This window comes from Papio anubis, chromosome 13 (genome assembly GCF_008728515.1).
Source record: "Papio anubis isolate 15944 chromosome 13, Panubis1.0, whole genome shotgun sequence".
Classification (NCBI taxonomy): Eukaryota; Metazoa; Chordata; class Mammalia; order Primates; family Cercopithecidae; genus Papio; species Papio anubis.
The window spans coordinates 25,510,823-25,524,981 of NC_044988.1; the positions used below are offsets into that span (position 1 = coordinate 25,510,823).

Genomic DNA, 14,159 nt, shown 5'->3' on the forward strand with positions numbered 1-14,159 from the left:
TCCTGTCTCAGGCTCCCGAGTAGCTGGGATAACAGGTGTGTGCCACCACAGCCGACTAATTTTTGTATTTTTAGTAGAGACGGGGTTTCATCCTATTGTCAGGCTGGTCTCAGACTCCTGACCTCAGGTGATCCGTCCGCCTCAGCCTCCCAAAGTGCTGGGATTACAGGCGTGAGTCACCGTGCCTGGCCTGAAAATAAGCAACATTCTTTGCTATACACATTGACAAATATTCAAGTTTGTCAGAGGAGTCTCATCTGTTTGGGCCATTTGATTCTAGAAGCTGACAAAAAAGCCGGTTGTATTTCCAGATGAAATTAATGGTATATGTGGTTATTGTATTTACTTGAAACTAAAAATTCTGAATTTTATTTTCACTAGGTTGTTAAATTTAAACCATTTTAAATGCTAAATACATTAAACAAATAACAATGAGTTCATTTTTAAACACCTGCACTCTAATGTTGCTGCCAAACAAATTAGAGGATAGAAAATAAATAAATTTGAAAACCGTGAAGAGTTATACTGGTAGGTTATGAAAACCAAAGTCTCTCCTTAAAAATCACCTCTGAGAGGCCGAGGCGGGTGGATCACGTGGTCAGGAGATCGAGACCATCCTGGCAAACACGGTGAAAACCCGTCTCTACTAAAAATACAAAAAAACTAGCCAGGCAAGGTGGCGGGCGCCTGTAGTCCCAGCTACTCAGGAGGCTGAGGCAGGAGAATGGCGTAAACCCGGGAGGCGGAGCTTGCAGTGAGCTGAGATCCGGCCACTGCACTCCAGCCTGGGCAACAGAGCGAGACTCCGTCTCAAAAAACAAACAAACAAACAAACAAAAAAATCACCTCCCAAATCACTTTGGTGCTTCACTAATTGACTATATATATTCTCAGCTGTTTGCTTAGCAGATGTAAATTTGTCTGAAATTAAGCTAGCAATCCCCAAGCTATGTTTTGTTTTGTTTTGTTTTGTTTTGAAACGGAGTTTTGCTTGTTGCCCAGGCTGGAATACAATGGCGCGATCTCGGCTCACTGCAACCTCCACCTCCTGGGTTCAAGTGATTCTCCTGCCTCAGTCTCACTAGTAGCTGGGATTACAGGCGGATGCCATGACGTCCAGCTAATTTTTGTATTTTTAGTAGAGACGGGGTTTCACCATGTTGGTCAGGCTGGTCTAACTCCTTACCTCAGGTGATCTGCCTGCCTGGGCTTCCCAAAGTGCTAGGATTACAGGTGTGAGCCACCGTGACCAGCCAAGTCATGGGTTTTCTTAAAAGCTTAACTATGCTTAACACTATGACAGTGATGCTCTAAAGCAATATTATCACCTTAAAAAAATGTGTTTGGCCGGGGGCGGTGGCTCATGCCTGTAATCCCAACACTTTGAGAGTCCAAGGCAGGCTGATCACTTGAGGTCAGGAATTCGAGGCCAGCCTGGCCAACATGGCAAAACCCCATCTCTACTAAAAATACAAAAATTAGCCAGGCATGGTAGCCTGTAATCCCAGCTATTCGGGAGGCTGAGGCAGGAGAATTGCTTGAACCCAGTGGGTGGAGGTTGCAGTGAGCTAAAAGCATGCCACTGCACTCCAGCCTAGGTGACAGGGTGAGACTCCAACTTAAAAAAAAAAAATTGTTTTACTTGACTGTGCAGTTGACATCTGTTTTACAGTTCCTTACAAAGGGAAGGCTGGGTGCTAGATTCTCCTATTTGGAGTTGGCTCACTTTCTTAAATTTATGTTTACATCTGTTGCCAAATGCATGACATTTTTAGCAATTATTTCTTTTGTTTTTCTTTCTTTCTTTCCTTTTCATTCTTTCTTTTTTTCTTTTCTTTTTTTTTTTTTTTGAGACGGAGTCTCACTCTGTCACCCAGGCTGGAGTGTAGTGGCGAGATCTCGGCTCACTGCAAGCTCCGCCTCCCGGGTTCACGCCATTCTCCTGCCTCAGCCTCCTGAGTAGCTGGGACTACAGGTGCCCGCCACCACACCCGGCTAAAATTTTTGTATTTTTAGTAGAGATGGGGTTTCACCATGTTAGCTAGGAAGGTCTCAATCTCCTGACCTCATGATCTGCCCGCCTCAGCCTCCTAAAGTGCTGGGATTACAGGCATGAGCCACTGCACCCGGCCTGGGTCTCACTTTGTTACCCACGTGATGCAATCTTGGCTTACTGCAACCTCCACCTTCTGGGCTCAAGCAATCTTCCTGCCTCAGCTTCCCAAGTAGCTGAGACTACAGGTGTGCACCACCACGCCTGGCTAATTTTTGTATTTCTTGTAGAGACAGGGCTTTGCCATGTTGCCCAGGGTGCTGTCAAACTCCTGGGCTCAAGTGATCCACCTGCCTCATCCTCCCAAAGTACTGGGATTACAGGCTTGAACCACTGCTCCCAGCTCATTATTTCTTTGGATACTTTTTGAGCCCCATCTTCTTTTTCTTCTTTTTTTGGGACTCTGATGACATAAATATTGTATCTCTTATTTAGTCGCACAGGTCTCTGAGGTTCTGTTTATTTTCTTCCAATCTATTTTCATTCTGTTGTTTAGATTGGGTAATTTCTATTGTTTTGTCTTTAAGGTCCTTGATTCTTTCCTTTGACCTTTACCTTCTGCTTTTACTCCTGTAATTACCCTTGCCTTCTGCAAAGATAGAGCCAGTTCACTGAAACAGTAGTATTGCTGTAAAGAAAGAGGTAGCCAGGCATGGCGGCTCACATCTATAATCCCAGCACTTTGGGAGGCTGAGGTGGGCAGATTGCTTGAGCCCAGGAGTTTGAGACCAGCCTGGGCGACATGATGAAACCCCGTATCTACAAAAAATACAAAACTTAGCTGAGTGTGGTGCCACACACCTGTAGTCCCAGCTACTCAGAAGGCTGAGGTAGGAAGATCACCTGAGCCTAGGGAGGTCAAGGCTGCAGTGAGCCATGATCATGTCACTGTGCTCTAGCTTGGGTATCAGAGTGAAACCCTGTCAAGGAAGAAAGAAAGAGAAATAAAGAAGAAGGAAGGAAGGAAGGAGAAAGAAAGAAAGAAAGAAAAAAAGAAAGAAACAAAGAAACAAAGAAGAGAGAAAGAAAGAAGAGATAGAGAAAGAAAGAAGAAAAAGAAAGAGAAAGGAAGAAAGGAAGAAGGAAAGAAAGAAAGGAAGGAAGATTAATGCAAAGCAAGGTAAGCAGGAGGATAGTTCTCAAATCAAACTCCTTGAGAACGCAAAGATTAGGGTTTTTATGGGTGATTTGGTGGGCAGGGGGATAGGGAATGGGTGTTGCTGATTGGTTGGGGGCAAAATCATAGAGGTATGGAAAATGGTCCTTGTGCGCTGAGTCCACCTTTGGGTGGGGGACACAGGACTGGTTGAGTCATGAGTCATGGACCTAGATGGGTCTACTTTTGGTTTTTTGAGGAACCTCCCAACTGTTCTGCAAAGGTGGTTGTACTAATTTACATTCCTTCAAACAGTGTATGAAGGTTCCCTTTTCTCTACGTCCTTGCCAGCATTTGTTATTGTCTGTCTTTTGAATAAAAGCTATTTTAACTGGGGTGATATGATACCTCATTGTAGTTTTGATTTGCATTTCTCTGATGATCAGTGATGTTGAGCACCTTTTCGTATGTCTTTTTGTCATTTGTACATCTTCCCTTGATAAATGTCTATGCAGATCATTTGCCCTTTTTAAAATCAGATTATTAGATTTTTCTCCTATAGTTGTTTAAACTCCTTATTAACCCTTTGTGAGTTTATAAGTATTTTCTCCCATTCTGTGGGTTGTTCCTTCACCTTGTTGTTTCCTTTGCAGTGAATACACTTTTTAACTTGATGTGATACCATTTGTCCATTTCTGCTTTGGCAGTTTGTGCTTGTGGGATATTACTCGAGAAATTTTGCCCAGACCAATGTCCTAGAGAGTTTCTCCAATGTTTTCTTGTAGTAGTTCCATAGTTTGATGTCTGAGATTTAAGTCTTTAATCCATTTTGATTTGATTTTTGTATATGATGAAAAATAGAGATAAAGTTTCACTTTTCTGCATATGGATATCCAATTTTCCCATTACCATTTTTTGAAAAAACTGTCCTTTCTCCAATGTATGTTCTTGGCACTTTTCTTGAAAATGAGTTCACTGCATATGCATGGATTTGTATCTGGGTTCTCTATTCTGTTCCGTTGGTCTATGTGTCTGTTTTTATGCTGGTACCATGTTGTTTTGGTTACTGTAGCTCTATAGTGTATTTTGAAGTAAGGTAATGTGATTCCTCCAATTTATTCTTTTTGCTAAGGATAATGTAAGCTATTCTGAGTCTTTTGTGGTTCCATATAAATTTTAGAATTGTTTTTTCTATTTCTGTGAAGAATGTCATTGGCATCTTGATAAGGATTGCATTGAGCTTGTAATTTGCTTTAGATAGTATGGACACTTTAACAATATTCCTTTTTCTAATCCATGAACATGGAATATCTTTTCATTTTTTGTGTGTTCCTTTCAATTTATTTTGTCAGTGTTTTATAGTTTTCATAGTAGAGATTCTTCACTTTTCTGGTTAATTCTGTGAAAGGAAAATCAGTCTTGGGACCTTAAAATCACTAAGCCAAAGGGGAAAGCCAAGCTGGGAACTGTGTCAGACAAACCTATATCCTATTTTATTCCTAAATAAGATAGCTACAAAGATAGCTACAAAGGAAATTCCTTGTGGGCTTCAAGATCTTGACCCTAAAAGAGTTCTGTTGAATTTTACCCTGGTAATATAAATTGATAGCTTATCTTCACAGATGAGGGATAAAGGACAGAACTAATAGCCCTCTGCTTAGCTGAGACAAATGCATATCTGATTGCCTCCTCTGCCGTATTATTTATGTAAAAAATGTAGATTCACTGAGCCAGACTAAGGCATAATTGACTATTCCTCTACACAACTCTCACATGTAACTTGTGTGTTCAGTGAAAGGCTGATCAAAGACTAAAAAGAATGCAACTATTTGTCTCTTACCCACCTATAACCTGGAAGCCAGGTTGTCCAACCTTTCTGGACTGAACTTCCAGTTGTCCAACCTTTCTGGACTGAACCAAGGTACGTCTTGCACATATTGATTGATGTCTCATGTCTTCCTAAAATGTATAAAAGCAGGCTGTACCCTGACCACCTTAGGTGCATGTCATCAGGACCTTCTGAGGTTGTGTCTCAGGCATGTTCTTAACCTTGGCAAAATAAACTTTCTAAATTATTGAGACCTGTCTCAGATACTTCCAGTTCACAATTCTTCAGTATTTAATTTCATTTGTGGTTATTGTAAATGGGATTCCTTTTTAATTTCTTTTCCATATTGTTCACTGTTGGCATATAGAAATGCTACTGATTTTTGTGAGTGATCTTATATCTTGCAATATTACTAAATTTATCAGTTACAATAGTTTTTGGTGCAGTCTTCAGGTTTTTTGAAATATAAAATCATGTCATCTGCCAACAAGGATAATTTGAATTCTTCCTTTCCAATTTGAACGCTCTTTATTTCTTTCTCTTGTCTGATTGCTCTAGCTAGGGCTTCCAGTACTATGTTGAAAAATGGTGGTGAAAATGGACATACTTGTTGTGTTCCAGATCTTAGAGGAAAGGCCTTCAGGTTTTCCCCATTCAATATGATATTAGCTGTGGATCCGTCATCAGTTATATATGGCTTTTATTATATTGAGGCATTTTCCTTCTATACCTTGTTTTTTAGGGTTTTATCTTGAAGAGATGTTGAATTTAATCAAATGCTTTTTTTGCATCAACTGAAATGTCATATGGTTTTTGTCCTTCATTCTGTTGATGTGATGTATCACATTGATTCATTTGCATATGTTGAAACTTCTTTGCATCCCAAGGATAAATCCCACTTGGTCATGATGAATGATGTTTTTAATGTGTTGTTAAATTTGGTTTGCTAGCATTTTGTTAAGGATTTCTGCGTCAATATTCATCAGAGATAGCGGCCTATAGTTTTCTTTCCTTTATTATTTTTTTTTTTTTGATGTGTCTTAGTCTGGTTTTGGTATCAAGGTAACACCGGCCTCGGAAAATGAGTTTAGAAGTATTCCCTCTTCCTCTATTTTTCAGAATAGTTTGAGTAGTATTGGTAATAGTTCTTTAAATGTTTGGTATAATGCAGCAGTGAAGCCATCAGGACCTGCACTTTTCCCTACTGGGAGCTTTTTATTACCCCACATGGTCTTTACTGACACCTCAAGCAGAAGTTGGGGAGTGTTCCCATCACTTAAGGTCGGGAGAAAAGTCCCAGCTTCCTACTTGGTCTTCTCTAACACCATGAACGGGGAGGAGAAGGGAGTTGTTTTGTTGTAACGGTGCAAAGACATAAGTCTAGGCTCCTTCTTGGCTTTTGGTGCAGGTTGCGAATGGGTCACATTTTTTTCTATGGTATTTGGCTGGGGTAGTTGTTTTAAAAAACAACCTTTTAAATTTCATGTATGAGAGAAGTCACATATGTGAAATTTAAAAAGTTGTTAAATCCTGAATTTAACAACTTTTTAAATTTACTGAATTAGATTACTTTTTAAATTTACTGAATATGCAGTATTCGACATACTGATTTTATTTCCTTTGGGTATATCACCCAGTAGTAAGATTGCTAATTAGATGGTAATTCTATTTTTAATATTTTGAAGATCTCCATATTGTTTTTCATAGGGACTGTACTAATTTTCCTCTCTATTATTTATTGATTTATTTTTGTCTGAGACAGAGTCTCACTCTGTCACCCAGGTTGGAGTGCAGTAGCGTGATCTTGGCTCACTGCAGCCTCTGCCTCCTGGGTTCAAGCGATTATCCTGCCTCAGCCTCCCAACTAGCTGGGACTATAGGCCTGTGCCACCATGCCTGGCTAATTTTTGTACACTAATTTTCGTTTCTACCAGCAGTGTGTAAGGGCTGCCTTTTTTCCACATCCTTGCCAACACTTGCTGTCTTTTGGTTTTTTGATAGTAGCCATTCTAACTGGAGTAAAGTCACATCTCATTGTAGTTTTTATTTGTATTTCCCTGATGATCAGTGATGTTGAACATTTATTTCATATATTAGTTGGCCATCTGCATGGGCTTTTTTTTGAGAAATAAATATCTATTCAGGTCTTTTGCCCATTTTTAAATTGGGTTATTCAGTTTTTGTTTTTTTGTTTTGTTTTGAGTTGTTTGAGTATCATATATTTTAGATACTAACTCCTTCTTAGGTGTCTAGTTTGCAAATATATTCTTCCATTCTGTTGGTTGTTTCTTTGCTCTGTTGATTGCTTATGCTGCCCCTTTTCTTGTCCTGTAGTTAGAGAGCAGACTGTTATTAGGCCTTTTTTGTCTGCACCTGTTAGCATTTTCTAATTGCCTGTTTCTCTAGCACCCAGTTTGGGCTATATGAAGCAAGAAGAAAATCCATGATCCCTAGCTGAGCCCATCTTCTCTCTCCCTTTTAGAAACTTCTTGTACTTGTTTTATATACTATATCCAGGGCCTCTAGCTGTACTTAGCAGGAGAAATACGAAGATGTGTGTGTACTCCATTCTGTCCTGAAACCAGAAATTCAGAATTTGATTCATTCCTGTGGTTCTGCTTTCACTGCCGTGGCATTATAATGGTTCTAGGAGGAAAAATTGACATTGAAACCCATACGCTTTTTAATGCTAACACTCACCACTCCTAAGTTCCAGTCCATCTAGGTGTGTGTAAAGAGTTTTAAAGCCACACCCAACACAATACAGCTTTTCTCTGACCTGTTGTGTCACTGCAACAGGTAGCAAATGAGGCAATTCTGGTGCCAAAAATCTAAGTTTCCCAGATGGTGAGTTGTTTGCCTCTAGCTAGGGAAGTGTGCCCTCACCAGTTGTGCTTTTTTCGGGAAATATATACACCAAGACAGATCTCAACTCTATCATGAAGGCACCACTTGCTTTCATGGTATTTTAGAACTGAACTGAAACTATCTCTTGCAAATAACATTCTGTGTTGGGGTAAGAGAAGGAACCATTTACTTTTACATATTACTTTTCTGTTCTTTTTCTTTTTTCTTTTTTTTTTTTTTTGAGACAGTGTCTGGTTCTGTTGCCCAGGCTGGAGTGCAGTGGCATGATCTCGGCTCACTGCAACCTCTGCCTCCCAGGTTCAAGTGATTCTCCCACCCCAGCCTCCCGAGTAGCTGGGACTAAAGGCGTGTGCCCCCATACCCGGATAATTTTTGTATTTTTAGTAGAGATGGGTTTTCACCATATTGACCAGGCTGGGTCTTGAACTTCTGACCTCAAATGATCCACCTGCCATGGCCTCCCAAAGTGCTGGGATTACAGGCATGAGCCACCGCGCCTAGCCTACAAATTTCAAATACTTTCTAACAACTAACGCAAGCACTTCAAGCCTTTACATCTTTTCTGCTGGCACACATGTCCAGTAGCAACTGGGGCTGCTGTTGAGGGAAGCACAGTTTGTGCATTGCAGAAAGGCACCCAGCCAGTGGAACAAAAGGGAGCAAAGACCCAGTTCAAGCTCTACTAGCCAAATCATGTACCCACAGGGCTGCATCACCCAGAGGGGGTGCCTTTTTCAATTTTGCACAAAGGCTCTCTATAAGCAATCAGCTGGGCCCTGAATCTAACAATAGCAGTATTGCAACATCTCAAAAGAAACACTCTCTTGTATTCTATAAACTCATTATACTTGAATATTCAATTGATACTCATGCATAATTTATATCATCACTTCAAAATAATTTATTTTCAGATTTTCAGGCCTATGAAGATGAGCTGCAAATCATCTGAGGACAAACACATTGTAAATTTTGACTAGGATCAAACTGGCTTTTTAAAAAGATTTTCCATTCTCTCCCTGGGAGGACACCATTCTACCAGTGAGTATTGTTAATTATCAGGTGCTGGGTAGATAACACAGGTTCCCTGATATGCACAATTCGCTGCCCCATAACTGTGAACATGCCCCCTTTTTCACCCACTGATCTGTTACATGTCAGTATGTCCTTCCAAGGCAGTTGAAAATTCTTGCCATGTGGCAGTATCTGTATCACTGAATAAATCTTGATACTGAAGCTTCAAACAGGTAACTAAATAGTTGTGAGAAGAGGTCTCTTTCTTGTCTACTTAGCCAGCTAGTGGCCACTTAATGGCAATGTTCCTTCGATCAAAGTAACTTACAAAATACATCATTGGCCCTACTCTTAGTATAAACCAAATGTTGACTTAACGTATGACAAAGACTCTCTCCTTCGGCCAAAACTTTAGTCAGTCTCTTCTGAGTTCTCTGTTTGACTCGGCCCAGTCTTGGGCTTCCCTCTCTGTCCTTGTAGAATCCAATTTGAACAAGAATTATTCTAAATCAGTTTATCAAAACTGTCCCATCCTTAGTGTGTCTGACCACCCTCAATATCTCGCCATTCTGACCTGCCTTCAGCAATAATCCTATCCGGTCGGTTTAGCCACGTAACCTTATGTTTGATGCTTTCTCTTAGTAATTTTCCATCTGCCGACTGCACCCTACTCCTTGGTTGTAAATCTCCACTGGTCCTTGTTGGAGTTGAGTCTAATCTCTCTCCCCCGCTGCAACGCCTCATTTCAATGGTCCCTTTATGTATCACCATGGCCCCCTCTTGAATTTAGTCTGCCTTCCCATCTTAACAAGTACTTGGGTAATTTTTTTCTTTAACGGGTGTAAAACAGTTGGCTCATTTCAAAATAAATAATAATAGAGCATCAAGGCATACCACACAGTCTCTTAGTATTTAACAATGACCCTTTATTTCATGACTTCTCCAAAATATTACACTCAAAAATGAAAATGCTGATGACAGGCTGGTCACAGTGCCAAAAGCACCAAACTAGAGTTGAGAAGTCCTGGGTTTCATCCCCCTCTCTGCCATTATCATTTGCTCAATTCAGCATAACTCTTGACATCACTGCATCCCAGGGTCTATGTCTGCTAGATGAGGAGATTTACCTGACTCTAAAACTCTCTCATTTTATTTTATTTTTTTAGAGATGAGGTCTTGCTATGTTGCCCAGGCTGGATGCAAACTCCTGGGCTCAAGGGATCCTCCCATCTCAGCCTCCTGAATAGCAGGGACTTAAAACACTCTAATTTTTATTCTTCCCAAACAAGTACAAGTACAGCTTGAGTGAATCCTTTAAGTTGCATTTTTTTTCCTTTCAAACATTTACTATCATTTGACCAACACATTTAAAACTTTTTCCCCTTCATGTAGAAATTGTTTTCCCATCTACTAATCTCTTCTTTCTCAAATGTAATCATTTGTAATAGTGTAGCAACAATTCTATAACTAGCCATACCCCTTTTGCAATATGCTATTATGCCAAAAAAAAGAGACCACTTTGAAAACCTACTCTAAAGAAAAAAAATCAATTTACTTCCTATAAATTTTCTTTTAGTAGTTAGGTGTGAGCAGAATACATGTTTTATTATCTTACTATTAATAATGTACAACATAGCCGGGCGCGGTGGCTCAAGCCTGTAATCCCAGCACTTTGGGAGGCCGAGACGGGCGGATCACGAGGTCAGGAAATCGAGACCATCCTGGATAACACGGTGAAACCCCGTCTCTACTAAAAAATACAAAAAAGGCCGGGCATAAAATTCGGCCTGTAATCCCGAAAGACTTAGGAGCAAACACGCTGGATCACGCGTGGTCAGGAGATCGACCATCCTGGCTGCTACGCAGGAAACCCCGCCCTACTAAAATACAAAATTAGCCGGGCGAGGTGATGTGGTGCCTGTAGTCCCAGCTACCGAGGCTGAGGCAGGAGAATGGCTGCGAACCCGGAGCATGAGCTTGCGAGCTGAGATCCGCCACAGCACTCCAGCCTGAGGGATAGAGCGTAGACTACCCCAAAAAATGTACAACATCATATAAGGAATGGTGTTATGAAAAGCGGATTAAATCATAAAATTTAGCTAATATGGCTCTCTAAAATGCTTGCCATAAGCCCTAAATTTCCACCTTTCCACGTGAACAAACTTCCACTATCAAAATGTTTAGTTTCGAAGTGGTGTCTAGTTTGGAAATATTCATCCAATGTGAAGGAGTAAAACAAAACAAATCCCATTAAAAGACCAGGTTCTGGTCCTCATTCTGCCATATGCCATGAGATCCTGACTGAGACATTTACTTTCCCTAGACCTTTGTTTCCACACCTGAAAAATGAAGATTAGTAAATGCTAATTTAGATGCTCTATTAGTTAAATGTTTCCAATCTTATAACTCTATGTCAAATAGTTCTTAGACTATTCCTCTGAAATCTCAAATATTCAGAACTAATAACTCCTGATATACAGATTAAGAAACTGGGACTCAAATAAACTAAGTAATTTGTTCAAGGTCACAAAGCTAATCTGTGGACTGCCTGATTCTTTATCCAGATCTGCCTGATTCCAAAGCTCATCCTTTCAGCTCTACCTTCAGTGAAATTCTGCCCTTTCAGGATGTCAAGAGAAGAAACCCTTCTTATTATTAAAGGCACAAGTATGGCTTTTATAACCTTAGCATAAAATCTGTACCCTAAAAAAGAGCCCGTACTTGGAAAAAGTACGGGACTGTCTGAAAGTTGCCTTCTATACCTTGTCCCTACAATTAACTAAGACAGTGGTTCTCAAAGTGTAGTTCCTGGACCAGAAGCATCAGTAATACCTAGAAATTTGTTAGGAATGCAGATTCTCAGACTACCCATTACTGGATCAGAAACCCTGGAGATCGGGCCCAGCTATCTGTGTTTTAACAAGTCCTCCAAGTGATTCTGATGTGTGATACGGTTTGAGAAGCACTGAGCTAAGTTATGTGGCCTTGAGCAATGCATGCAACAACTCCCAGCTCCAGTTGCCAGCTCCAGAATGCTACGGTACTTCTATGACCAAACATCTGAATTATTAATAGGAGAATAGCTGGGCACAGTGGCTCACGCCTGTAATCCCAGCACTTTGGGAGGCCAAGGTGGGCGGATCACGAGGTCAGGAGTTCCAGACCAGCCTGGCCAACATAGTGAAACCCCATCTCTACTAATAATACAAAAATTAGCTGGGTGTGGTGGCGTACACCTGTAGTCCCGGTGACTCGTGAGGCTGAGGCAAGAGAATCGCTTGAAACAGGGAGGTGGAGATTGCAGTGAGTCGAGATCGTGCCACTGCACTCCAGCCTGGGTGACAGAGCAAGACTCCTTCTGGGAAAAAAAAAAAAAAGAAGAATAGATTGAATTCTTATCCCTAACTTTGAGAACTGATACCCAATAAGGTGAAGAAGGAGAAAGCAGATAAGGAGGACAAAGAGGACATCCTTTCACACAGCCCGCAATTAGTCAAAGTGACAATGTTGTTTGTGATGATTTATGTCACTGATGCTGGTGACATCCCAAATTAGAACATCTTTTTGGGAGTCACTCTGAATGCATCTCTTTGGAAATTTAAAAATTTATTAGGCAACTTGGAACACAGCTCAAAGAAAGAATCAATTTAAAATATGCTGTTTCCTTAGCACTGCCTTAAGTCATTCAGGAGACAGTTTCTGGGAATGAAGTCCAATAGATCTTTTTTGTAAACTGGAACAAAGTAATATCTCATTTTCCAGGAGTTAAAACCTTTCCCTCCCCATCCTGGACATGACATATATATTGGGATCTATTTCAACCAGAGGTGACATAACCAGCCTTCCAGGTACCTTTAGGAACTCATGTTTCCCCAGCTTAGCAATGACTCAGCAGACAGCAGGGAGTATTAATGGCCTTAAATGCCATACTGGCGCCAAGGGTCATTTTGTCATTATTTATTAAACATTTTGTTTGCCCAGAGCCTGAGTTGTTGTAACTACATTCTTATGTAGTGCATGACCTGAGTCAGAAATCTTGTCATTAGGTTAGAAGAGATACCATTTTTCATTTGGGAGGTTGAAGCTACAGATCTATCATGAAAATATCTAGTACATAGTATTCAATAAATATCTGTCAAATGAAATAATGAGTTCACTAAAATAGTGCACAGGCTTAAATTTGGTTTGTAAGTAACTGTGACAGTTCTACAGCATTTTGAACACAAACTTACCTATTTCTTTTTTGTTTTTTCTGAGATGATTCTCACTGTTGTCACCCAGGCTGGAGTGCAACAGCACAATCTCTGCTCACTGCAACCTCTGCCTCCCAGGTTCAAGCAATTCTCCTGCCTCAGTCTCCCTAGTAGCTGGGATTACAGGGGCCTGCTACCATGCCCGGCTAATGTTGTATTTTTAGTTGAGATGGGGTTTCATCGTGTTTGCCAGGCTGGTCTTGAACTCCTGACCTCAGGTGATCCACCCACCTCGGCCTCCCAAAGTGCTGGGATTCAGGTGTGAGCCACCGCACCTGGCCAAACTTACCTATTTCTTTCATGGTGGGGAAGGAAATTAACATGTTCTGAATACTTACTATGTCCCAAGCACTTGGTACCTATTTTTCTCATTTTATCCTCAGAACAACCCTGTGAAGTTGGAGTTGTTACTCCCACTTTGTAGGTAAGAAAACTGAGGCCAAGATTCTTAAGATTGAGCAGCTGGTAAATATCATGACAGAGCCAAAATTGGAACATAGTTCTTATCCTCCCACTTTTCCCCCATTGTCCAGTATGTGGGCAAAATAGCTTCTCTGAATTGGGGCTTAGATGGTTGATATTCAGCATTTGCATCCAAAGTTGTTTCTCTGTCAAACATTTCCATTCACTGAAATAAAACAGCTAATGGCTGGGTGCGGTGGCTCACACCTGTAATCCCAGCACTTTGGGAGGCTGAGGTGTGTGGATCACTTGAGGTCAGGAGTTCAAGACCAGCCTGGCCAACATGGTGAAACCCTGTCTCTACTTAAAAAATAAAAATAATTAGCCATGTGTGGTGGCACGTGCCTGTAGTCTCAACTACCCAGGAGGCTGAAGCAGGAGAATCGCTTGAATGCGGGAGGTGGACACTGCAGTGAGCTGAGATAGTGCCACTGCATTCCAGCCTGGGTGACAGAGCAAGACTCTGTCTCCAAAAAAAAAAAAAAAAAAAAAAAGTGCTGGCCGAGCACCATGACTCATGCCTGTAATCCCAGCACTTTGGGATGCTGAGGCAGACAGTTCACGAGGTCAGGAGATCGAGAGCATCCT

At 41.0% G+C, this 14,159-nt stretch overlaps 1 protein-coding gene across 1 annotated transcript in view; it reads left to right on the top strand.

Annotated features, from left to right (window-relative positions):
• The window catches only part of ABHD17B (abhydrolase domain containing 17B), an 85,545-nt gene extending 75,152 nt beyond the window's left edge, over window positions 1-10,393 (top strand). The window contains exon 6 of the mRNA XM_017949924.3: window positions 8,757-10,393. The gene's annotated coding sequence lies outside the window, so the exon portion shown is untranslated. The remainder of the gene's footprint in view (window positions 1-8,756) is intronic.
• The last annotated feature ends 3,766 nt before the right edge of the window (window positions 10,394-14,159 follow it).